The following is a 25,542-nucleotide window of genomic DNA, read 5'->3' on the forward strand; positions in this document are numbered from 1 at the left end:
CCCAGTAGGATCTGGCCAGTGAGCACTGGGAAAGCCTTGTCTGCCTGCAGAGTCTTTGTCTTATCCCCCAGCCATCCTCCTGTTCAACTCAATGGGAGCTGAAGCTGACTGTATGTTCAACATGGCTGCCAGTGTAAGACTCTCAGAGAGAATCTTCCCTCAGGAGGGAGATCTTCAAGCCCCAATGACCAGTCCGAGTCCACCGGCTGTAATCTGTAAGAGGATTTTTATTGATCAGGATACACAGGTATCTGTTGACGTCCCAGTCAATTTGGAAGACTGGCGCGCCTAGCAGAACCAGGGACGGGTTTTTATAGGGCATTGGGGAGCAGAAGCAGGCTTACAGAAGCAGATGCATGGTTACAGGGATGTGATTGGTGGAGTAAATGAGGCATACGTGTATGTTACTTATTTTGGCTATAATCATAACAGTGAGTTAGCAAAAAGTACATGGTGGTCAGGGCTTCCGGGGGCTCAGGGACTTTTTTTTTTTTTCCTGTCAGGTGGCCCATGGAGTAGTGCCCATAATTTAGTCTGGTTTCTGCATTTTGTTTTCTTTTCTGGTCTGTTTCGTCTAAATGATGGGTCAGCTTGTCCCACATATCTAAAAACTTATTTTTTATTTTTATAGTTGAGGGCCTTGGGCTTGTACAATTCCCTTTCGGGGAGGGGGTCTTTCATTCCCCCATTTTCTTTTTTTGTCCTTGAGTGGAATCTTCCACTCAACTTGGTTAAGGTACCTCTGTTTTTTTTTGTTGTTGTTGTTGTTGTTTTACCATCTGATACTGTTGTCTCAGCACAAAAGTTTGAATGACTGAAAGACTATATCTCTTATTATTATTGTCTGATCTGTATAGAAACAACATTCTTCTTTTAGTGTAGCACACAGACTCTTTCTTTAAGGAATATCAGGTCTAATCTTCTCTTATTTTGAAGGACTACCTCTGAGAGGGAGGTTAGGTGTTCTTGGAGGCCAGCTAAAAAGTCTTTTTTTAATCTTTTCATATCTGAGTCAATGGCAGTTTTGAATTCTCTATAAGCCTTGCATTGTAGGGCAACAGCAGATGTCCTTGTGCTGCCCTTGTAGCACCTAGATAGCCTTAAATAATTCTCAACTCTCTTTTGTGTCTTATTAAGTCTTTAGCATCAGGATTCTAACCTGGACACTATCTGAACCTATACACCAAGGTCTTTTAGAACTTCTAAACTTATATAGATTGTGATCCCTGAGGCACAGTCCCAAGAAGTGTTAGGAGTACTAACATATGTAATGTTACATCATTTGCAATAAAAATCAAGCCTATCCTTACACCTATTCCGAGGGAACCCAGGGCAAACAGGCAAACATGAAATTCTTGTTTCTAAAACACACTCCTCAAGTGAGCATTATAGCAACCTCCCAATCACTTAAGTCTAGGGAGCTTTTTGAAGATCTGAGTGTCCCTCTAGGTCCCAGCTCTCAGCCCCAACAGCTAGTACGCTGCTGGTGAGGGCTGAGAATTGACGGCTGTCAGGGTGGTCAGCAGCACCAGGTACGGTCCTTTCCAGCGAGGCTCGAGTGTCTGGGCTCCGTGTCATTGTATGTAGCTGTAGTCTCTAACCTGGAACTGATGAGATGTCTCAGGGGTCCCCGGGGCATAGGCTGCTGCCAGCTGTGAGCAGATTTCTTTCTGTATCACCTGTAGGTCTTTTAGCCTGGCATATAAATCATTATTACTATGACATGTTGGTTCAGTAACATCATCTAATACAGTCAGGGGAGCTGAGGCCCCATATGCTCTGAAGAGAGCAAGAGGGAAGGAGTGTCACCCAGTCTACGCCAGTCTCCATGGTCAATTTGGTCAGGGTTTCTTTTAGAGTCTTATTTATTCTCTCTATCTGTCCTGAACTTTGAGGTCTGTAAATATAACGTAATTTTCAATCAACCTCTAAATACTTGGCCACACCCTGGCTTACCTTGGCAACGAAAGTAGGGCTGTTGTCTGACCAGATTACCTTGGGCATTCCAAATCAGGAGAAGATTTCTTCTAGTATCTTCTTGATGACTATTGAGGCCGTCTCTTGCTTGGTGGGGAAAGCTTCTACCTATTCCTGAAAAGATATCTATAAACACTGGGAGACATTTATAACCATATTTTCCTGGTTTTATCTCTGTGAAGTCCACTTCTCAGTAGTATCCAGGCCGTTCCCCACGGAGCCTCCTACCACAGTCAACTTTTCTGAAAACAGTTACCTTTTGGCATGGTATACATCACTGTACTATCTGTTCCACGAGATACTTGAGACCTGTAACATAATATTTAGTTTTTGAAAACGTCTGGATGAGTTTGCTTACCCCTAAGTGAGTCCATTGATGTATTTGTTTTACCATGGCCTCTGCCTGTAAAAATTGTAGCAGGATCTTCTTTCTCGTTGAGGTGTACCAGAGTCTCTTCTTCGGCCTGGCTGGGTCATGGAGGGCCCTTCTTTTTTTTTTTTTTTTTTTTTTTCTTGCCCTCAGATGTCAGCAGGCCCCTCTGCTGATGGGCTGTAGCAAAGGCATACGTGCTGTCTACATAGATGTTAAGTCTCCTTCTCGGCTCAAGGGCTTTGGTGAGGGGAGCAAGCTCTACTCTCTGAGTAGTGGTGCCTTCTGGTAGGGCCTGAACCCATATGACTCTGTTTCCATCAACCACTGTTGCCCCAGCCCATCTTTTTTCTTCTCTAAGAAGCTGCTCCCATCTATGAGCCAGATGGCATCTACCCCCTTTGGTGGCTGGTCAGTCAGATCTTTATGCCACTCCTGTGCTTTAGTGAGCTCCTGCTGACAGTCATGAAGGGGGGTGTCTAGGTCGGGGTCCGGGAGCAGGGTTGCAGGGTTTAGACTCGTAGGGGCAGTCTGGAATCACAAGGAACAAGTGGGATACCCGGCCCACGCCAAGGTCCACCGTTCTTCGGGTAGTCCATGAGTATCATTTGTTGTCGGTAGTTCCCTGTACTCAAGGTCTTTTGCTGGACACTAGCCCATTTGGGCGTAGGAGCACAGAGTGTTGGGCCCCCGTATTCACAAAACAACTGGGCAGGCTTCCCTTCTATCTTTGCGCATAGCCAGCACTCTAGAACCAAGAGGCTTGCCTCCCGGGTTGCTGGAGAGGCCCTTCTTGTTCTTCCTGGGGCAGTCCCTCACCCAATGTCCTTTTTCCTTGCGATAGGCACACTGATCTTTAGCTAGGAATTCTCTTCTGTTGCCAGGTACTGTCTTCCTAGGTTCCCTAATTACTGTGGCCAGTATATATTCCTCTCCTGTCTTCTATCCCTCTTTAGCTCTCCAACTTCTTCTTTTTGTCTCTTTTCTTTCTTAGCTTCCTGCTCTTTTTACCTTCTTTCCTCTTTCTCTTCCTCAGTCGCTCTCATATCTTCTGCATCTTCCTCTACAGCTATTAGATGCTGTCCACTTATGTAACTACACTTCAACTTTACTTTCTCTGTAACTTACACTAACTCTCAGCAACTTAGCTTAACCCTTTAAATTTCTGTAACTTTCTCTCTTTATATCTTTTCCTTATCTTAGCCAGATTGGTGGGGCATTTTCCAGCCCCTCAGAGACCCACCCTTGGAGCCTGGTGGCAGACCTGGAGCACTCCCTACCTTCAGGGGTATTCAAGTCAACAGTCAGGAGTGAGGGTCTTCCATCCATGTCTGGAACATTCTTTCTGGCCTCTAGTAGGATTCCGTCTTTCCTCAGTGGTGAAGAAGACCTGTAACAGTTACTAACAAGCATCTCAGATGGGATGGTGGGAAAACAAGAGAATCTAGAGAATAGAGGTCCACTGAAGAGGCCAAATAGCATTTAGTCACACAGCTAAACCAGGAGGACTTTTGGGGACAAAAAGGCCATTGTAAAAATAAGCACAAGCTTTGTGTCTGTGAAACAGAACGGCAAGCAGAGAGGGAGCTGATCTGTTACCGACTATCTCTCTGGACTTAAGAACTAATAACAAAAGGATGGAGAGATGGTTAGGACCTGGGTGCCAGATGCCAAGTGGCTGACAAAAGAATTGTAACCAGTTCACCTGGGACTTTCAGGACCTCAGTAGCAGCCCTTTACTAAACTGTCTCAGTGGGCTAAAGGCCCATGGAAAAGAAAACATTAATCCTGACCTTGGCCACAGCCAAAGCCTGAATTCTAAATTTTGACTGGCAAAACAAAGTTCTTCACAGTTTGTTGTAGATTCCCTCCGAAACTATCTCAGGGGCTTCTCTGTCCCCCAACCTGGGGCATTTTGACCACAGGGGCAGGAACTGGCTGCTGTGGAGAAAGGATCAAAGGCACTCTCCATGTCAATGATGACTAACAGGGAAGGTTACTTAATGTTGGAGATCAACTCCTCTCTTGGAATAGGGCCAGCAGATAAGGCAGGCTCCCTTAAAGAACTTCTCTTAATGGACGCTCTCTTTCTGTGAGCAAGTGTTGAAGGTCTGGCCACTGAAGGCAGCAACTGGAATTATATATTATTTCAGGGCCAAAAGTCTCATAAAAACAACCACTAACTCTACGCTATCTTCTTGTTGTCAAAGCCGGCCGGCCTCATCACCTTGAAACTCTTCTTACGCTGACTTGGCCAGAGCTGCGCCACTGCCCACGCGCAGCCTGCAGCTTGCTAGCAGGCCTGCATCCTTGTCACCCTCAGCCCCTACATTTTCCTACTCTGTGTTGTCCCTTCCTTAGAAGCTGTGAATGTTTAAGCAACAGGGAGAATTTTTCTTCAGGATCTAAGGTAAAGCTTTCAGGCTCTTGTTAATGCTTGCTTCAGACAGGGTCACTCACTCCTGGAGTTCTTCATACACAACGGTTAACAGCAGCTGGGCTGGACAAGGGGAGCAAAGGGAGGGGCATCTCTCCTTGGGGAGGAGGCTCAAGAGAGAAAGATAAAACAATTTTTCTCAAGCAAATTATTTCCAAGTTAAGCACCAAGAGGACCAAGTAAAACTCCTTGACAAACAAAGCAAACAGTTTCATGATTTTAAACACAGTCGTCAGTCCAAGATTTTAAACACAGTCATCTATCCAAAGTCCAAAAAATGAAACAAAAGTCAAAAAGACACTCGACAATACCACAGAAAACAAACCAGACAAACAAAACCAAGACAAAGCATCCTATAACCAATTTCCACAGATGTTCAAAGAAAATTAGGACACAAAGAAGACAAACAATTTCAACAGTCAGACAGACAGACGCACCACGCGGCTTCGGTGTCAAACTGAAACCAAAAATTCAGACAGAGGCGACGAGGGTCCGGATCCTTCAGTGGATCTGGCTCTCTCCTCTCTCCTCCAACCCAAAACCACGTATCCTTCCGATACAGGCTGAGCCCCGAAAAACCGGGCTCCAAACACCCTTGGAACGTCTTCCAGGGCTGCGGGGGAGAAGTTCGAGCTCGTCAGCTCCTTCTCTGGCCCGCCCAAATACAAACGGTATAGACCCAAGCCAAGTAACTAAGCATTTACAGAACAAGTCACAAAGCAAGACAAGACAGGACAAGACAAACACTGGCCAGCTTACCTCCCGGTGGGTGGTCGGTGGTCTCTAGGCAGAGGATCTCCGATCCCGGACGAGCCCCCATATGTAAGACTCTCAGAGAGAATCTTCCCTCAGGAGGGAGATCTTCAAGCCCCAATGACCAGTCCGAGTCCACCGGCTGTAATCTGTAAGAGGATTTTTATTGATCAGGATACACAGGTATCTGTGGGCGTCCCAGTCAATTTGGAAGACTGGTGCGCCTAGCAGAACCAGGGACGGGTTTTTATAGGGCATTGGGGAGCAGAAGCAGGCTTACAGAAGCAGATGCATGGTTACAGGGATGTGATTGGTGGAGTAAATGAGGCATACGTGTATGTTACTTATTTTGGCTATAATCATAACAGTGAGTTAGCAAAAAGTACATGGTGGTCAGGGCTTCCGGGGGCTCAGGGACTGTTTTTTTTTCCTGTCAGGTGGCCCATGGAGTAGTGCCCATAATTTAGTCTGGTTTCTGCATTTTGTTTTCTTTTCTGGTCTGTTTCGTCTAAATGATGGGTCAGCTTGTCCCACATATCTAAAAACTTATTTTTTATTTTTATAGTTGAGGGCCTTGGGCTTGTACAATTCCCTTTCTGGGAGGGGGTTTTTCACCAGGATATCATGGACAAAATCACCTGGAGCCACTCTGGAGGGACCATTTGGCTATCTGAAAACCTAACATGGTTCAAAGGACCTAATATTTTCTTCTATGGTCTTTATTTTCTTATGCCTATAAACCTCCACAACTCAATGAAAACAGAGCTTGAAAATCTTAGCCAGCATTAAGAGGGAACCACTAGTAAACACAAGACTAGTGGATTCCTTAGAGGCTCACAAAGGGCAATGGTTGAGCTTCAATGATCTCAGATGGGGAGTTTTTGGGCTCTTGGGAAACTCAACGCACAGGCAGAGAAGCAAAACTGGAAAGGGCTGTGAGAAAGGGCTGGGGGTGTGTCTTGGCACTATAGCTCTTATATGGCCCATGTGGGACACTGAGTTGCATGGTCCAGCCTGAGATGCGGGAGTTCAGGAAAGTGAGAGGATCCTCTTTGCACTGCAGAGAAAACTTATGCATCTGTGGTGGTTTGAATAGGTTTGGCCCCAATAGACTCAGGTTTGAATGCTTGGGCCATGGGGAGTGGCACTATTAGGAGGTGTGGCCTTTTTGGAGGAAGTGTGTCACATTGGCATGGCCTCCTGGTGCTTAAGCTCTGCCCTGTGGGTAACAGTCTTGTCCTGGCTGCCTGTGGAAGACAGTCTCCTCTGGCTGCCATTGGATCAAGATGTAGAACTCTCAGCTCCGTCTCCAGAACCATGTCTGAAACTGTAAGTCATCCTCGTCAAATGTTTGCCTTCCTAAGAGTTGCCTTGGTCATGGTGTCCCTTCACAGCAATGAAACCCTAACTAAGGCAGTGTGGTTAATGAAGGCAGTGTGACAAGGCAATCTGTAAGAGCAAAAAATGTCAGACTCATTAAAACGGTGTTCAAACTCCCTACCAACAAAATGATGGATTTAACTTTGAGTTTTTTTTTTAATTAGAGTCATTAAAGCAATTAGTTCCTGGACCAATTCAACGGAAAAGAAAAGCACCTTCATGGCACGCGATGTTTGGTTTCGGTTAGTGGAGGACACCCTATTGGCTTTATACTGACTAGAAATTACATATACAATGATAAATCAACTAGCCTTTAGATTGCATGTCTTTCCAGCAAGTAATTTGTAATAAAAGTTTTAGAGATTACAAGTGTATTTTCTGGTGCACATAATTAAATAAATGCACTAACTCAAATGATCGCCAGTCATGGAATACGGCCCATAGTACCTAAGAATGCAGTTTCAAAGTTGGTAAAGTGATTACCACACAAGCACAGGACCTGAATTTGGAACCCCAGCTCACAGATTAAAAGCCAGGCGTGCCTTTGCATGCCTATAAGCCCAGCATTGGGAAGAAATAAGAGGATTTGGAGGACCTGCTGGCTTGCCAGTCTAGCCAAAACAGTGACCTTCAGGTTCAGTGAAAGGATGGAGGAAGACATCTAACGCCCTACTGTGGCCTCTGCATGTGCACACACACACACACACACACACACACACACACACACACACACACACACACACACACACCTCCATAAGAAAGGAGGGGACTTAGATGCTAAAGATCTCGGATGGGGAACTTGGAAGCTGTCACAAGTGTGTCCATAATCCAAGTGCAGGAAAAAGAACTTCATATAAAGAAATTATGAGCTGATGGGTGTCGGTCATTGTCAGTCTTTGAAGAGGGCTATCTCAGGGCTCAGCAGACACAGTAGCTTCTTCTGGCCTCTGCAGGCACCAAGTATGTACATGGTCCACATACATGAACATAGGCAAAACACCTGTACGCATAAATAAAAATAGAGCTTTCATAAAAAAATCATAAAGTGAACAGGACCCCCGTTTCTCGCATCTAAGAGATAGTAGAACTCAAACAGCTACATTAAATATTCATTCCCTCTACACAAAACACTAGTAAGAAACTTTGAGCCAAAATGGATGCTAGCTTTATACGAACTTTTCTTTCATGTATAAAATTGGGTACGATTACTTAAAATGGATTTAACTTTCTGATTATTTCACTGCAGCTCCTCCAAGCTGAAGATCAAGACTTCCCACCAGCATGCCCTTTGTTCTATTCCTTTTTTAAAAACGTATGTGTACGTTTGTCTGCCCGTATGCATTCCGTGTGTATGTAGTACCCATGGTGGCCAGGAGAGGGAGATGGATCTTCTGGAACTGGCATTACAGAGGGTTGTGAGCTGCCACGTGGGTGCTTGAAGCCATATTCTGTACAAGAGTGATGAGTCTCTTAACTATTGAATCATTTCTCCGGCCCCTTAAATTAATTCTTCTCTCTCTCTCTCCCTCTCTCCTCTCCCTCCTCTCTTTCTCTCTCCTCTCTCTCTCTCCCCCTCCCTCCCTCCCTCCCTCCCCCTCCCCCTCTCTCTCTCTCTCTTTCTCTATTCTAGTGCTCAGGATCCAGAGGCAGACAGGTCTGCATGAGTTCATACCTGGTCTGATCTACATAGCAGGTTAAGTTTCAGGCCAGCTGCATAACTAGACTCCTTCCCCCGTGTGTATGCTATCGCACTGTCAGCATGGCTCGCCAGGTAAAGGCATTAGCCACTAAGCCTGAGAATCTGAGTTCTATCCCCAGGACCGAAATGGTGAAAGGAGAGAACCAGTCTCTGCCATTTCTCCTCTGACATCCACACAGGACATGGCACATGTGTGCCACACCTAACAAATAAATGTAATAACATTTGTTTTAAAAAGTACTATTAAACAGGGTGACATAGGCCATTTTCATGCAAGTATATGATGTATTTTGTAAGTAACCCCCAGGCCCCACTACCTGACCTGTCCTCCCCTCCCCCTCCAGTCATTCCGACTTGGTATTTAGCTGCAGTTGATCTTGAACTCCTTCTGATCACCCTGCCCCCACCTCCCGAGTGCTGGGGTCTCAGGAGTGTCACCATACCTAGCTTCAGTACTTAGTCTTGAGAGAGGCTCTTGTGCTGCTCAGGCCACTCTTGAGTTTCTGGGATCAGTGATATCACTTCAGCAGGTTCTACAAGGCCCTGAACCTGGCTCAAAAGGGCAAAGTTAGGCACCGTCTTGGGCGACGTTCCCCACGCTTAACTCTAGTGTATAATTTAGAAGCAAACACAAGAATTGCTGTTTTGAGAAAGACCCACAATTACTGAAATGAAACTTCTTTCTTCCCAAAATGTGGGAGCAAAGGGCTCCCAGGCCCACCCATGCTCTGGTTTTCTCCTGTCTCTTAGAGTGGCTGAAGTTTGTTTCCCCCTCTATCCCCATCTGCGTCTCTCTGGTGCAGCTGGAAACAGCATCTCTGGAGGGCTCTGTCTCCCTTCTTTTGCTGTCAGTGCTCTGTGGTTTCCCTCATGCCAGACTCTTTCCCAACCTGCCTTCTCAAAGAAACCCAGGGGTATTTTTAAACGTAATTTGGAGACTTCCAAATAAAACAAATATCATAATTGCCTGTGGGTTACAAGTCCTAACTTGGAGGGGGCGGGGGAGACCAAGGGCATAGAGTCAACAAGGCAGTTGCTGGGCACTTGTTGGGCCTCCACAGTTAGCTGTGTGAGCCTGGCTTGAGTTTCATTCTCTTCTCATGGGCCCCTTTTCTTCCTTGTTTTCTTCTTCCTCTCCTCCTTTTTCTCTTCCTCTTCTTTTCGCACCAATTGGCTAGACTGGCTACCCAGCAAGCTTGAGGAATCTGGCTGTCTTCCCTTCCTTGGCACTATGGTTACAAGTCCATACTGTCATGGCAGCTCTTTCGAATAGGGGCTGAAACTGAACCAGTGCTTTTAGGAAGGAAGGAAGAAAGGAAGGAAGGGAAAAAAGGAAAGAAAGGGTCATCATACAAATTATATTATCTATCAAGTGTATTGTCCCCCTTACTCTGCCCTCACCCCTTATGCACATGCATGTTAGGAATCGGTCAAGAAATGTGGTATATACACACAGCGGAATGAATTTCTTTCATCCATAAAGAATGAAGTTCACTTAAAAGAAAATGGGTACAACCGGAGGCACTCACATCAGGTAAACAAAGCCAGTCTCAGAAAAGCAAACGTCATATCTTTCCCTCATTCGTAAGTTGATATTATGCAAGGGAAGTTCCCTGGGGTGCAAAGAATGGAGGGTAATAAGGATGGGCTCCCCAGAAGACAAGCTGTCCAGTTGGCCCCTGACAAAAGTTATTGGAACCTTCAAGTACTTGGAAAGCCCTGTGGTACATCCAAGTTTGAGTGTGTGCGCGTGTGCGTGTGCGTGTGCATGTGCATGTATGTGTGTGTGTGTATGTGTGTGTGAGTGTGTGTGCGTGTGTGTGCGTGTGTGTGTGTGCGTGCTCGCTCGTGCTCACCATGTGTGGCAGTCACAGAACAACATCAAGTGTTCTCCCCTCAGGCACATCAGGTGCACCCCCACCTTTTGTTTGATACAGGGTTTCTCACTGCCTGCAAGCCTGCCACACGGGCCCAGCTCCTTGGCCCGCTCTCCCAAGGATCCTCCTCTCTCCACCTCTGATCTTGCTCTGCTGGGATTGCAGGCCCACACCAACACACCCTGCTTTCTACATGTGTCTGGGGATCTGAATCCAGCTCTTCATGCTTGTAGGGCAAACCCTTTGACAGTTGAGCAGTACTGACTGAGCTATCCTTCAGTGGGACTGTATTGTAATGTCGACTTGGTTTCAGGTGGTCTGCGTGGGGACTGAGCTTCTGGGTTCCCCGTAGCTCTCAGGCATTGTTCTCTGATGTGCTGGGGCTGTCAGGAGGCGGAAGGTCATGTAGGCTGTGGGAACAGCAGGTGCGAATGTAGTTAGCCAAGGCCAAGGGTCTAGAGCATCGAGCGTATCTCAACCTGTGGTCCCTTTCACAGGGACCGAACATCAGATATCCTGTATGTCATTTATATTATAGTTCATAACAGTAGTAAATTACAGTTATGAAGTAGCAACCTAAATAATTTTATGATTCGGGTTACCACAGATGCAGAACTGTATTAAACTGCAGAACTGTATTAAACTGCATTAGGAAGCGTGAGAACCATTGAACTAGTCCACGCTGGCTGGGAGACTTGGCAAATGACGTTCACACAGCTCCACAGGGTTCTTAATGGTGCCTGGAAAAGACAGAGCCCTGAAGGCAAACCAAGCACGTCCATTTGTGTCAGGTCTTACAATGATGCTTTACACACTCACCTGCAGAACTGCATTCCCAAACCATGCATCTGACGGACGGCTTGACGCAAGCTGCTGGGGACAGCACTTTGCCTTGCTTGTATAATGCCAGCTGGCACTTGCTTTAGCTCTAGCTCACTACACCCTGTCACGTGATTGGTCTAGTCGACATTTATTACTGCATGTAACATCTCATGGAAGATGAGCAAATCTCACAGCCTGATCTAACTACAGAAGGCAGAGTAACAGGGCCCTAAGAACGTCCACTTTCCGATTCCCTGATATGAATTTGTAACCTGCAAAAGGGACTCTGTGGATGCAATTAAGTTAGGATTTTCACACAAGAAGTGTATCCAGGTAGGCTCCACTGAATCGCACAGGAGCTGGGGAGGTGGCTCAGTCAGTAAAATGTGTTCTGTGCAAACATTAGGACCTGAGTTCAGATCCCCAACACACATAGAAAAGGCGTGGCATGGTGGCATGTGTTCACAACTCCACTGTGAAAGCACAGGACGGTCCCCGGCGCTTGCTGGCCAGCGTGCTGAACTGACGAGGTTCTGGTTCAGTGAAATAAGGTGGAGAGTCAGGAAGGACGATACCTGTCATTGGCATCCACATACATGCACACATATGTATGTGTACCAACACATGAGCACACACAAACATACATAATACACATAGGCACACATATGCACATACATATACACACACATATTCACACATTCACATATATACATGTAACCTACACATACACACATACATACACATGTGCACATATACACACATATACACACATACACAAACATATATATACACACACAATTACACACACGTACACCTACATATACATACATACACATATTCACAAATACACATCACATATACACACATACATATAAACATATACACATGCATACACACATAAACACATTCACACAAAAACATTCACACACATATAAACACATGCATACATATATATACATATATATATACACACACACATAAACACACACACACAAAACACACACACAAAACACACACACAAAACACACACAGTCCCTCTTGAAAACAGGGTATGATGACATGTGCCTGTAATCTCAGTGCAGGAACAGCAACAGGAGAATCGCTGGGACTGGCGGCTAGCCAGTTTAGCTCAATCAGCAAGCAATGAGAAAACTTATCCCCAAAGAAAGACCAGTAAGTGTCCCACGCGCGACCTCTCGCCAGCAAGAAAACACGCGGGGACATACGAATCCTTGCGGCAGCCAAACCTTTTATTGAAATCTTAGGGAGAGCCCCGCGCGCCCGCATGGCACGGCTTATATACACCCTAGCGCGGCGCATCCACACATGATTGGTCGCTTACCCATGATCTCATTAGGCACACCCTGGAGTGGGCAAAGACCTGGCATGAAGGCACTCTTGCACATGCGCACACAGTTAACTTCCTGAAAGGAAGTCGGCTGGCGCGGCGGAGGCCAGGGCCATCTTGTAATGGCGGAGGCTATCCTGGCCTTCCACGTGGGGCGCAGTGGAAGCCAGCGCCATCTTGTGGTGGCGAATGTTAAAGCGGCCCTCTACAAGTAAGAAGGATCATCAACCTGAGTCTGATTCCCAGAATCCACATGGTAGAGAAGGCATGTACTAATGCCTGCAGTTGACTTCTGATCTCCACATGTCCATGAACTTGAGCGCGCAGACATACACAAATGCATATCACATGTATATATCCAAGAAAAATCTATGTGTGTATAAAAAAAATAAGGTAGAATAAAACGTAAATCTTCTCCTGTAGCATTGAAGGCTACAGTTCTCACCAGACAGCAATGTCAACTTTATTTTATTGATAAACATTTTTCTGGCATTAGAGTTCTGCATTTTGATCTAATAGTGAACTCTCACAAGTTACTCGAATGCAATGCAAAACAAGTTTAATAGTAGACAAACACAAAAAATAATAAAGTAGAGGACACCCACGGGCATACATTTGCATGCACACACGCACACACACATATGCCTGCACAAATAAAGCAAGTCGGGCAGAAAGCTAAAGGACCATGGCTGGCTGTGGTCGCAGGCAGAGGTGTGGCAAAAGAAGAGATACAGACTTGGTAGCGTGAGACGGGGCCTGTTGCTGTTTCTGGAAAGTTCGAGGACCAGAGAGATGTCTCTAAGATGCAGCTAAGAACCCGCCCCAGGGGCTGACAGCCCACAGGAAAAGGATGCTTCAGCATCATGGAACTGAATTCAGCTCACAAGGAAATGGACCTGTCCCTGCATCTCCTGTGGCCCAGGAGACCAAACATAAACTGCGTTGTGGGAAGTCACTGAATCTGGGGTGTTTAATTTTGGGGAGCAGTGGAAAGCAAGTACCCTATCCAGGACTTCCTATGTCTTCTTCAAAGAATGGCCTCATGTCTTCCATGGAAAACCAGCTTCCCCAGCGTCACACCCAGATGCTGAACACTCCCTAGAAGCAGTTGCTGCTTTCTGAGAACAATGGTTGGCCTGTATGTCTGAGAACCGAATGGGAAATACACTTTGCAAACCGCCCCAAGTCTGACTTACAGGCAGATTGGTTGTGTTGTGTTTGCTCTGAGCTTTGTCCTGCCTTTCTCCCCAGGTGCCTGGGATGGCTCCTACTCCAACTCTTTTAATATTTATTTTTAATCTCTCTCTCTCTCTCCCTCTCCCTTCCCTCCCTCTCTGTGAGAGATAGAATTAGAGAGAGACAGAGACAGAGACAGAGACACAGAGAGAGAGAGACATGGGTGAGTGCAGGTGCCAGCAGAAGCCTGGTATCACATGCCCCTAGAGCTGGAGTTACAGGCTGTTTGTTTCTGGTAGGAACAGGAACAGGAATCTGGTCTTCTGAGAAAGCAATACATCCCTTAACCACTGTGCTACCCCCACCCCAGCCTCTTTGTTTCTTGTTTGTAATTGTCTTCTCTCGACTGTGTATGTGCTCATGTGTGTATGTGAAGGGGTGTAAGGACTGTCTCAGGCGCTGTTCCTTGGGACCATTCCCACTTTTTGTTTGAGACAAAGTCTCTCGTTGCTCTGAAACGTCACCAAATAGCTGGCCTAGCTGACTAACAAGCCCCTAGGGATCCACCCATCTCTGTCTCCCATCTTTCCACCATTGGGATTACAGGTGTGCACTGTGTACACTGGCCTTTTACTTGAGTGATGTGTGTGTGTGTGTGTGTGTGTGTGTGTGTGTGTGTGTGTGTGTCTCAAACTCAGGTCCTCATACTTGCATAGCAAGTAGACTAAGCCATGCTATCTCCCAAATCTTGTGGAAGAAAAAACTAAGGGGGGCATCTCCTGCCAACCACCCTAGAATGTAAAACTGGGCAAAACATCTTAGATAATAACTGATAAGAAAGAAAAATCTGTTTCGGCCCCGGTTTCTGAAGATTGGTGCGCGGTTGCTTGGCTCCGTTTCTTTGGGTCTGTGACAACACAGTACATCACAAAGGACAGCGGTAGAAGAGGATTGTTTGCCTCGTGGTGGCCAGGAAGGAGGGGAGAGAGGAGTGATTGGGGTTCCAATGTGTTAACCGAGGGCATGCCTCCAATAGCCTCACTTCCTCCCACTAGGCTTGTGCTCCCAACTGTGCCATACCTTGGTGACCAAACTTTTAGCATATGGGCTTTGGGGAACAGCTGAGGCTCAAATGATAGTATAGGATTTATTTTGGCTCTTCCTTGGTAAACACATGGACAACACTCAGCAGCCTTATAGGCTCCCCCTCCCCCCTTCACCCCTCCCCCGCCCCTTCCATCTTCTGGACTTTGGCCTAGGGACTGCCTTGCTTGGGACTTCAGTCTGGTCTCTGCAGGGGAGAACAGCAGACAGTGTACACCCTTGGGAACTGAGTCCAAACACTGGCTCCTTAACCTAGCAGAAGCCTCCACCCCGGAGTCTCTTGACAGCAGGTCCCCAGCTGCCAATCTTCCCTGCAGCCCACTTCTCCCCTGCAAAGCTGGTCTGAGCTGTTCTGGGATGATTAATGCTGATCCTGTCTTTCCATTCTGCACGGTGCCTTTTCAAGCTGTGTTCAGAGAAAGGGCTTGGCCATCTGCAGGGGACCTGTGCGGAAATGTGGGGAAATGACCGTGCATTTATTTATGTCGTCCATTGTTAGCTAAGAATATCCAGGTGGTCTAATAATGGAGGTACCAAGAAAGGAAAAGAACTGGGCGGTGGGAAGGGTGCTGGGTTTCAGGGTCAGCGTAAGCCCCACAGCTGAGCTGTAGGAACTTCCGCAAGTTGCTTTTAGTTCTTTGGCCCCAGTTTCTTTCTCAGGGGAAAATTAAAAGCCGACTATCAATGACTCTTGCAGACCATGGCGAGGATGTAATGAGCCTGTGGACAGCCAAACAGCCAGGGTGATGAAGAGACACCCTAAGGGATCTCACTGTCCATGGCTTCCCACCTGCTGGTACAGAACCCATAGGCAACAAACACCCTTCCCCCATGCCCCTGAACATCAATATTGTTTACAACCTGCTGGTGATGTCTTTGGAGAACCTGCATGAAGTCCTTCTGTAAGTAACTGGTAGCCCTCCCCATAGCTGCTACTTCAAGGGGGACTGAATCTTAGGGTAACAAAGCTGCCAAACTGAAGAGGAGCCAGTCACGGTGTTGCCCATTTTTAGCCCGCACTCAGGAGACGGAGGCAGGCAAATGTGAGAGCTTAGGGCCAGTCCTGGTTACACGGTGAGATCTTACCTAAAAGAAAAAGACAACAAAGAGAAGAAGGAGAGTGAGGAGGGGGAGGAGGGAGGAGGAGGGAAAGGAGGGGAGAGGAGGGGAAGGAGGAGAGAGGAGGGAAATGAGGGGGAAGGAGGGGAAAGAGGGGGAAGGAGGGGCAGGAGAGTGAGGAGGGGGGAGGAGGGAGAGGAAGGGAGAGGAGGGGAAGGAGGGGGGAGGAGGGGGAGGAGAGTGAGGAGTGGAGAGGAGAGTGAGGAGAGGGGAGGACAGTGAGGATGGGTCAAAACAAGTTGCTGATGGGGAGAGGGCATGATAGATAATGTGTTTGCGATGCTCACCTGAGGACCTGAGTCAGAACCCCATCACAATCATGATAAGTCAGTGCTGTAATCCCAGTGGTGGATATCTGAGATGGTGCCAATAAATCTGCCCCTGTACACACAAACCAAGAAAGGACATCTAGAGATCTTAACAACATAGTCATTAAAAATTGGTTTTGGAGAGTTGGAAGATGTGTCAGAAGGTAAAAATGCTAACTGCTAAGGCTGATCTGTTTGTTCCCTAGGACCCACACAATGGAAAGAGAAAAACAACTCTGGTTGTCCTCTGGTTTCCACACACGTTCTGCATCATGCATGTGCTTCCCCACAAAAGAAATAAATATAATAATGTTTTTGGAGACAGGGTCTCACTATGTTGTCCTTGGCTGGCCTTGAATTCAGAGATCCACCTGCCTCTGCCTTCTAATTGCTGAGATCAAAGGCGTTTACCACCATGTCCAGCTCTAAAGAGTTTTAAATAAGCTTCTCTAACAATAAATGATTGTGATGATTAGCACTGTCAGCTTAACAGACTCAAGAATCACCTAGGAGATAGACCTCTGGGCATGTCTGTGGGAAATTATCTTGACTGCATTAATTCAGGTAAGAAGGCCCACTGTGGGTGGCAACATTCCCTGCGTTAAGATCCTAGACTGTGTCAGTGGAGTAAGAGAGCTGCACAGCACAGCTATAGCACTCATTCCCCCTCTGCTTGATCGTGAATGGGATATGGCCAGGTGCCTCACGCTCCTGCCACCTTAACCTCCATGATGACTGTGCCCTTGAACTAGAAGCCAGAACAAACCCTTTGTCCCTTAAGACAGCAACAGGAAAAGAAACAATGACTGTCTAAATCAGTCAACATCACTTCAATAGTTAGCGTTGCCTTCGAAGCTTGTAGAAAGTTTGTTACAAGGACAAAATATCTTCTGCATAGGGCTTGAAAGATGGCTCAGCACTTAAGAACACCCGACTGCTATTCTAGAGGACCAGGGTTGGATTCCCAAAATCCATATGATGCTTCATAACCAGCTGTAACTCTAGTTCCAAGTGATCTGGCACCCACTTGTGGCCTCGGCAGGCATTGCATGCATGTGGGACACATCATATACTCAGGCAAAATACCCAAACACATAAAAATGAAAAACATTTCCTACACAGTGCTAAGTAAAACAAAAGCAAGAGACAAAATTACACAGGCATTTTGATTTCATACTATAATAAATCTGTATGTTCTGGAAAGTCGTAGAATATAGAATATTTTTAAAAGAAGAGTGTAGGGTTAGAAATGTGGCTAGTTGGTTTGCCTAGCATGCTCAAGGCCTCAGAGTCATTCCCAACACCACAACACATAAAATTATTTTCTCTATGGGCCAGCAAGATGGCTTAATGGGTAAAGAAGGCATTTGCCACCAAGTTTGATACCTGATAACCCAAGTCTGATCCCAGGGATCCGCATTTGGAGAAGAGAACCAATTCTGACCTACAGACATGCCATGGTAGATGTCCCTCCTACTTCCCACATAAATAAACTAATGTAACAAAAATTAATTTTTCTATACATATGCACACTATCTGACATGGCCATGATTCATGACAATGATATAGAGCTATTTATGATGCTGTCTATGTCTCCACCCATCCTCCCGCCCATCTGTCTGTCTGTCTGTCAGTCTGTCTGTCATACGTATATTCATCACATGTGGAGGAGAGGAGGGCTTCAGGTGATTGTTGTGGTTTGCCCTGAAGTTACTGTATTTTGATGCTAATTCCACTGTCCCAAGGACAGCTGCCTAGTCAAGGACTCAGAACTCAGGTGACTTCACCAGAACCACCTCTCCATTGAATTTGTAAAGTACTGGTGAGGGGCAGGTACAGGATAGAAGGAGGCCTGTCATTGGCGGAGAAGGAAGGATGGGCGGGAGAGAAGTTTGAAGGAAGAGGAGGAGACAGGAAGAGAAAGGGAGCCGGAGAGAGGAGAGAAGCCTTGGCAGGACAAGATGGCAGGTGATGTTAAGATTCTGCTCTGTGTATTTACAGGTTGTTATTAATGTTCTCAAGGGATGGATAGTACCAGGCTTTGTATGTTTAAGTGGGCAATTATATCTTGCCAATTGGATCTAAGATTATTGTGTTGTGTGTTCTTTTATGTGAGGGTTTGAGTGTAGGAAAGTGTGCGGCTGGGATGTGTTTCCGCCAAGATATCTAGCAGATATCTTGGGACACTGCGGGGCGGACCTAGCAGGGGAAAAAAGACCAACATTACTGTTTTATTTTTATATTTTTACAACAACAGGTGATAACCCTCTTCTTCATTTGCCTTGCAATGACCTCTTACTAACCTTGTAGTTAGGCCAGTCCCATCCGTTTTCCTGTCTCTGTCCCTGACAGTATTGCACTTATAACTGTAAACATTGGTGTACCCTTGCCCAACAATTTACACGCATGCTGGGGATTTGAACTCAGGTCCTCGTGCTTGTGCAGCAGACATTTTCACCCACTGAGCTGTCCTCTCAGCCCTATTACATCGCTGTTAGTGATTGCATGGCTTATCGTGGTTCGTATGAACCCAAGTGTATTATAAAGTACTCAAATGGCTTCTGGTTATTTCCCATTCCCAGTATACTTCAAAGAATAATTTTCTCGTTAATATTGAATCAGTTCTTCACTTATTTCCTCAGGATAAATTCCTAGAAGTGAAACTGGTTGCTCAAAAGCATTTTTAGAGCTTTTGAAATTTATTGCTAAATAGTCTTCCCCGGGGACTATCAATTTGCCCTTTCACCGGCAGCTTGCGAGTGCAAGCTCTCTCTTTGGTGGTCTTGGCAGCATTGGCTTACCCATTGGCTTTAAAATTAGGAAAATAAGTCATGAACATATACGCCCGTAGCAGGTATGAAACTTTAAAATGTCTTGTTATGCAATCCTCGCTTCCTACAGTGTCGAGAGCAGGTAACGTTTATTATGTAGTCACCATGCCCACCAACCTGTGACAGAAGTTAATTCTTTTAATCTTCCAGGTAATTCCATAAGGGTCGGTATCACTATCAACTCGTATCACATTTGATGAAATAGAGGCACAGAAATGTTAAAATAAGCTACAGTTTGAGTGTGTCTTCCAAAGGGCTGTGGACCAGGAGCCTGTTCCTAAGTGAGAAAGCATAGTGGGAACATCAGCTCCACAATGTAATCTAGGTCTCCCAGGAATCCGATTTCTCTCTGGCTTCCCGTCTCACCATGCGATCCTCCCTTCTCTGATGCCCTTCCTCCACTGGGATGACACCCACCAGGACTCACCTCCAAAGTCAAGCCAATGCCACAGGAAAACCTCATCTCTTTATAACATATCCAGACACAGCTGCCTTTCCGAGGGTCCCTGGTGAGGTCGTCAAGCACCAGGGAGAGCTTTCATATCATGATTCATGATGGCACTCTGTATTAGACATTAATTTCTAGAGAAGACTAGAACAAACTGAATGTGTGTATATTGGGTTGAAGAGAGAGCCTAGTAGATAAAGTGCCCATCTCACAGGCATTAGGACCTAAGATCAAAACCCAAAACGTGTGTTAAAAGGCCAGGCACAGTGATACGTCCTTGTGTGATGAGAATTCTGGAATTTTGGTTTCTTTAAAAAAAAAACACAAAAATATTATAAGATATGTTTGTTTTACTCCCACGTGTGGGAATACGAGGCCGCTTCGCAGCAAGTGACCGTGATTTGCCTCGTGCTCTAGCAGAGGCATAGTTTTGCCAGCCTTAGATAATTTCTGTGACTGTGACTTTTAGACGCTAGGAACTTTTCAGAGGGTGCATACATGCCAGGGTCCAACAAGGCAGTGTGAGTGGTTACTGGCCGCTCAGGGGCTGTTGGTTATGGTTTGTTAGTAGTCGTGCTCAAAGAAACAAGAAGGAAGAAATTAGATTTAGATCTATCTCCCCCCACCCCAATCTTTCTTTCTCTCCTATCTAGTGTTAGAGGTGAAACAGGGGAGAGAGGAATAAAGGCCAGGGAGAAAGAAAAACCCACAATGTAGCAAAGAATAACTTTGAGAATAACTGGAGCTCACCAATTTGACTTGCCCTCTTGCAGGCAAGTCTCCGTTTAAGCAGAGGCCATCAAGACAGCATCAAGAAAATGCCAAGAATCTGTATCCGAGGCTAGGAACAATGGGTTGTTTAGTAAAGTGCTTGCGTTGTGAGCCTGAGGGCCTGAGTTTGATCCCCAGATTCCATGTTTTCTGGTGATAGATTGGCTGATTGATTGATGATTGATTGATATTGTCCACTGGATATAAGCTAGAGTTATTTGGGAAGAGGAACCTTAACTGAGAAAATGCCTCTCTATCAGATTGCCTGTAAGCAAGTCTGTAGGTTACTTTCTTGATTAATGATTAATGTGGGAGGGCCCAGCCCGAAGTGTAAGGGAGAGGGCCTGCATAGGTGGTCTTTGTGGATGTAAAAAAGCAGGCTGAATGAATAAGCTGTGAGGAGCAGGACACTAGTAATAAGCTGTTTCTCCATGACCTCTGCTTTAGTTCCTATATCCAGGTGCCTGCCTTAGGTTCCTACCCTTCCTTTCCTCTGTGGTGAAGTGTGACCTGAGAGTTATAAGGTGAAATAAACCCTAAGTTGCTTTTTCTCATGGTGTTTTATCATAGCACTTGAAACCCAAGAAAATATACCATGTTATGTTTGTTTGTTTTGTTTTAAAGCCAGGTATGAGAGTGTGCACTTGTAATCTCATAGAGATTGACAAATCTGTGGGGTTTGCTGGCCAGGCAGCCTTAGCTCCATGCCAGTGAGCAACCCTATGTCAAACAAACAAACAATACTTCCCCAGACAAAAACACAACAGGAACAACAATAACAATTGAGACTGTCCACTGGCCTTCACACTATGTCCCTCCCCCACCCAGGATACACACATATGGGTTCACATACACTATAGGGACTACATCATTGATGGAAGGCCTGCTTAGGGTATAGCGTTGGCCTTCTAGCTCCAGCCTGCACCACCCTGGGGCTGGGGAGGTGACTCTGAGTAACGTCCTTGCCTTATTAATGTAAGGACCTGAGCTAGAGCCCTCAGAGCTCACACATAAAAGCTGCACACAGGAGCATGTTGCAGGGCTCCAGAACAAAATAGGAGGTGGGGAAAGGGTGCCAGGAAGTTTGCAGGCCAGCTAGATGGCCTGTGCAGGAATCAGATGACAAAAGATCCTGTCTCAGACAAGGTGGAAAGGGAGGACATACTCCTGAGGTGTTTTTCAGATTTCCACATATGTGTACACACACACACACACACACACACACACACACACACACACACACACACCCACACACACACACACACACACACACACACACACACGAAAAAAGGAAAGAAAAGTGTTTTCTACCATACCCCTTGGGTCAGGCCACCAACCCTCCTGATTTCTGGGGACCAGCAGCCCATGCTGGGATAAGGTTTGGTTATTTTCTGCTCTAATACAGTGTGTATGTGTGCGTGCGTGCATGCGTATGAGAGAGAGAGAGAGAGAGAGAGAGAGAGAGAGAGAGAGAGAGAGAGAGAGAGTGTGTGTGTGTGTGTGTGTTGTCCAAGGGTCCCCTTTTAAGCCATGGGCCCCAGGAAACATTAAATACTGGGTCCTACACACCCCCAGAGACCCATGCCAGCCTTGCTACAGCTCATTTCTTCCCTATTGTTTTCTCCCTCTGGACCTGACCTCAAATGGTCCAAACCCCAGCCAGAGAGTATGAGGTGGGGCTTGGAGAGAAAGGCTAGCGAGTCAGACCCAGTCCTCTCCTGTCCCCCCACCCAACCCCACCCCTGGCAGTGTCAGGCTTATGGTTGGCTGAGGCTTAGGCTGTAGCTTGGTTTGTTCTAGTGTTGACAGTTTGCTTGTATACCAGCTTGAACATTTTAAGTCACTGCAAAGAGACTTGAAAGGGCCCAGAAGCACTGTGGGAGCTGCCAGAGCGTCCCCAAGGGAGAAGGAATGCTGACATAGGGCAGCAGGCAGACCGGGGCTGCTGATGACCGTCCATGGCTTGGGGTAGCCATTTCTGTGGCAGTTGCAGGGAATGGCACTGTCTGCCTTACTCAGGCCTCCTGCCTCAGATCCCACCTTCTCTAAGGAACAGTCCATACCCCTTAAATGACACAACATGGGCCTCTACATGAATCAGCCATATAACCTGTAGCTTGCCTGCCTCCGTAACATGCCGCCATGGGTCCTTTGTGTACGCTGTCTTCATCCGTCCTTATAAGTCACCTGTGAGGCTGAGAGCAGAAAGAATTTGTCTAACTTTTGGGCAACAGAGGTGACTTGAGACCAGCTTCATCTGTAGCTGTTCCTGTCACCCAGGGCTTTGTGTACACTAAACACTTCCTGTCACTGAGCCATATCCAAGTCCTGGCTTCCATGACTGTTTCATACATGTACATAATGTTTTTCCATCGTATTACCTCGTGTTAATTTCTCCCTCGTCTTCCCACAAGCCCCCTCCTACCCTTCCCCCCTTCTTGTGTATGTGTGTGGCCCACTGAGCTTAATTAGGGTTGTAGCTACACCACTGAGGAAAATACTCCTCCTCCCCATCCACCATTAACTGCCCTGAGTTCCTCGGAGATGGGTGGAGACTCGGGAGCCCCTGAATTTAAACAGACACCCCAAATAGCATAATGAAAGGGCCCACTTTGCCTTTTCTTGTCATGCAAAACTGAACAGTTCCTGAATTTATGTGGCCAGCTGTCAGCTCCCCTGTTAAGTGGGCATCTTCACCCTGGGGGATCTAGCAGGGTAACTGTTTCCCTCTTTCTAAGCCATGACCACAGTGTACAGTGTGTGTGTGTGTGTGTGTGTGTGTGTGTGTGCGCGCGCGCGCACACGCACGCGTGTGTAGGCATGTGTGTATTATCTTCACAGAAGTAATATGATAAAGAATTGTTTGGAGTCTAGTGTGGTTACTTTTTAGCTAAATTGACCCCATGACCTTGCCTGGGGTTCTACCCACTTGATCACGTGATTTCCTGGGAAGAAGAATACATCCTGGATCCTAAATAGCAAAAATCTAAACACACTGTTAGGATGCAGGCTTATTTGTGAGTTAGGGAATGTCTGCTGTAAACTGTTTTATTTTTGCACGACAAGAAAAAAACAAACTGGGCTCCCTGGTTATGCTATTTGGGGTGTCTGTTTAAAATAAGACAGGCGGGAGGCTCTGCTGCCCATGTCCATTATAGGAGGTCCAGGCATGCATCCAGTTGGTAAATGCATGCCTTGCCTGTCTGAGGCCCTGGGTTTGAGTGCCAGTCTTGTAGCGTTCTTGAGGTAGAGGCAGGAGGATCAGTTCCTCACCCCTGAGCTACACAGTGAGCTCCAGGCCTTGCTGGTCCAGTGATCAAAAACCAAACACAGAAGTATCCCAGGAGAGTCTGGGGTAAGTATACCATCTTATCTGGGCTCTCTACTGCTGTCGTAAGATACCATGACCGTGAGCAACTTGGGGAGGAAAAGGATTCATTTCATCCTATAGATTGCAGCCCAATGTCCAAGGAACTCAAGGCAGGAACCTACAGGCAGGAACTGATAGAGAAGCCATAGAGGAGTCACTGCCTGTGGTGATCTCAGCCCTCCAACATCATCAATCAATCAACCTCAATTAAAAAAATACACCATAGACTTGTACACAGGCCAATCTGCTAGGGGCATTTTCCTAGTCTAGGTACCTTCTTCCAAAAAACTCCAGCTGTGTCAAGTTGACAAAAAAATTAACACACACACACACACACACACACACACAAATATATATTATTGTATATATACATATAAAACTAAATATATACATATATACATACATATGCATATATGTGTACACACACACACACACACACACACACACACACACACACACACATGGAAGAAAAAAATGCATGGCCTGGGGCTGGGTAAATGGCTCAGCTGGTAAAGTACAGACTTGAAAAAGCATGAAGACCCGATCTCCAACAGTCATGAAAAAGTGGACATGACCACACGCCAGTCACTCCAGCAACCAGTGAAGAGGCAGGCAGATCCCTGGATCTCACTGGTTAGCCAGTCTATCAGCCGGTGACTTCCAACCTGTTCAGTGAAAGACCTAGTCTCACAAAGTAAGGTGGAGAGTAACTAAGAAAGATACAAAAAGTGGATGTCTGCTCCAGGTGTGTTTTCTCTCTGTCTGTTTCTCTCTCTTTCTCTCTCCCTCACCCTTTTCCTTTTTCTCCAACACACACACACACACACACACACACACACGCACACACACACAGACACACACACACAGGCACACACACACAGATACAACACACACAGACATACACACACAGGCATACACACACACAGAGACAGACACACACACACAGGCACACACACAGACACACACACAGACATATACACACACAGACACACAGAGACAGACACACACACACAGACACACACACACAGACACAACACATACAGACACACACACAGACACACACACAGACACACACACAGACACACACAGGCACACACACAGACACACACACAGACATACACACACACAGGCACACACACAGACACACAGAGACAGACACAGACAGACAGACACACACACAGACACACACACAGACACACAGAGAGAGACAGACAGACAGACACACACACAGACACACACAGGCACACACAGACAGACAGACACACACACACACACACACACACACACACCCCACACCCCCACAAGTGCACACATGCATACACATACAGGCCAGCCCTAGCCTTAGCCACCCCCTACACCAGGCTTATGACCTCAGATGCGTCACTTTACTTCTCTGGGCACCTATGCTTCAAGCTGGAAAACACAGCAGTGGTCCTAGAAAACCCTCCCAGTCTCCCTCAGCTCTCAGTTTCTAGGAACCACAGGGACCCTCAGGTGTAGAGGTCTGCTTGGGAACTCCACTACTTTCTTCCAGGTCCCTCTGCCAGCTTTTAGAAGAAATATCTCCTCGGCAGTGTTCTTGAGCTATGGCCGAATGCAGAAAAGGAAAAGTCAAGGTTCTTTGGGGTGAAATGGAGCTTTGAATGGCAGATAAGCAGAAAGATGTGTGATGGGCTTTTTCTTATGTTGGGTGTTTGGCTAATCTATCAGAAAATCCTGGCACGCTAGTGACAACCCACATTGAAAAGGGCA

At 46.4% G+C, this 25,542-nt stretch overlaps 3 long non-coding RNA genes across 3 annotated transcripts; 1 reads left to right on the forward strand and 2 right to left on the reverse strand.

The window, feature by feature from the left end:
• Nucleotides 1-207: 207 nt before the first annotated feature.
• LOC134481551 (uncharacterized) lies at nt 208-6,145 on the reverse strand. The gene is made up of 2 exons (XR_010057188.1): nt 5,544-6,145; nt 208-3,737 (listed from the first exon to the last, which is right to left on the reverse strand). It is a non-coding gene; the product is annotated as an uncharacterized LOC134481551 (long non-coding RNA).
• Nucleotides 6,146-15,096: 8,951 nt separating this feature from the next.
• On the reverse strand, nt 15,097-16,561 carry LOC120096199 (uncharacterized). The gene is made up of 3 exons (XR_005492358.2): nt 16,350-16,561; nt 15,805-16,029; nt 15,097-15,387 (listed from the first exon to the last, which is right to left on the reverse strand). It is a non-coding gene; the product is annotated as an uncharacterized LOC120096199 (long non-coding RNA).
• Nucleotides 15,479-16,692, forward strand: LOC134481620 (uncharacterized). Its single transcript, XR_010057321.1, has 2 exons — nt 15,479-15,845; nt 16,577-16,692. It is a non-coding gene; the product is annotated as an uncharacterized LOC134481620 (long non-coding RNA).
• Nucleotides 16,693-25,542: the final 8,850 nt, after the last annotated feature.

The sequence above is a fragment of the Rattus norvegicus genome, chromosome 13 (assembly GCF_036323735.1).
Source record: "Rattus norvegicus strain BN/NHsdMcwi chromosome 13, GRCr8, whole genome shotgun sequence".
Lineage (NCBI taxonomy): Eukaryota > Metazoa > Chordata > Mammalia > Rodentia > Muridae > Rattus > Rattus norvegicus.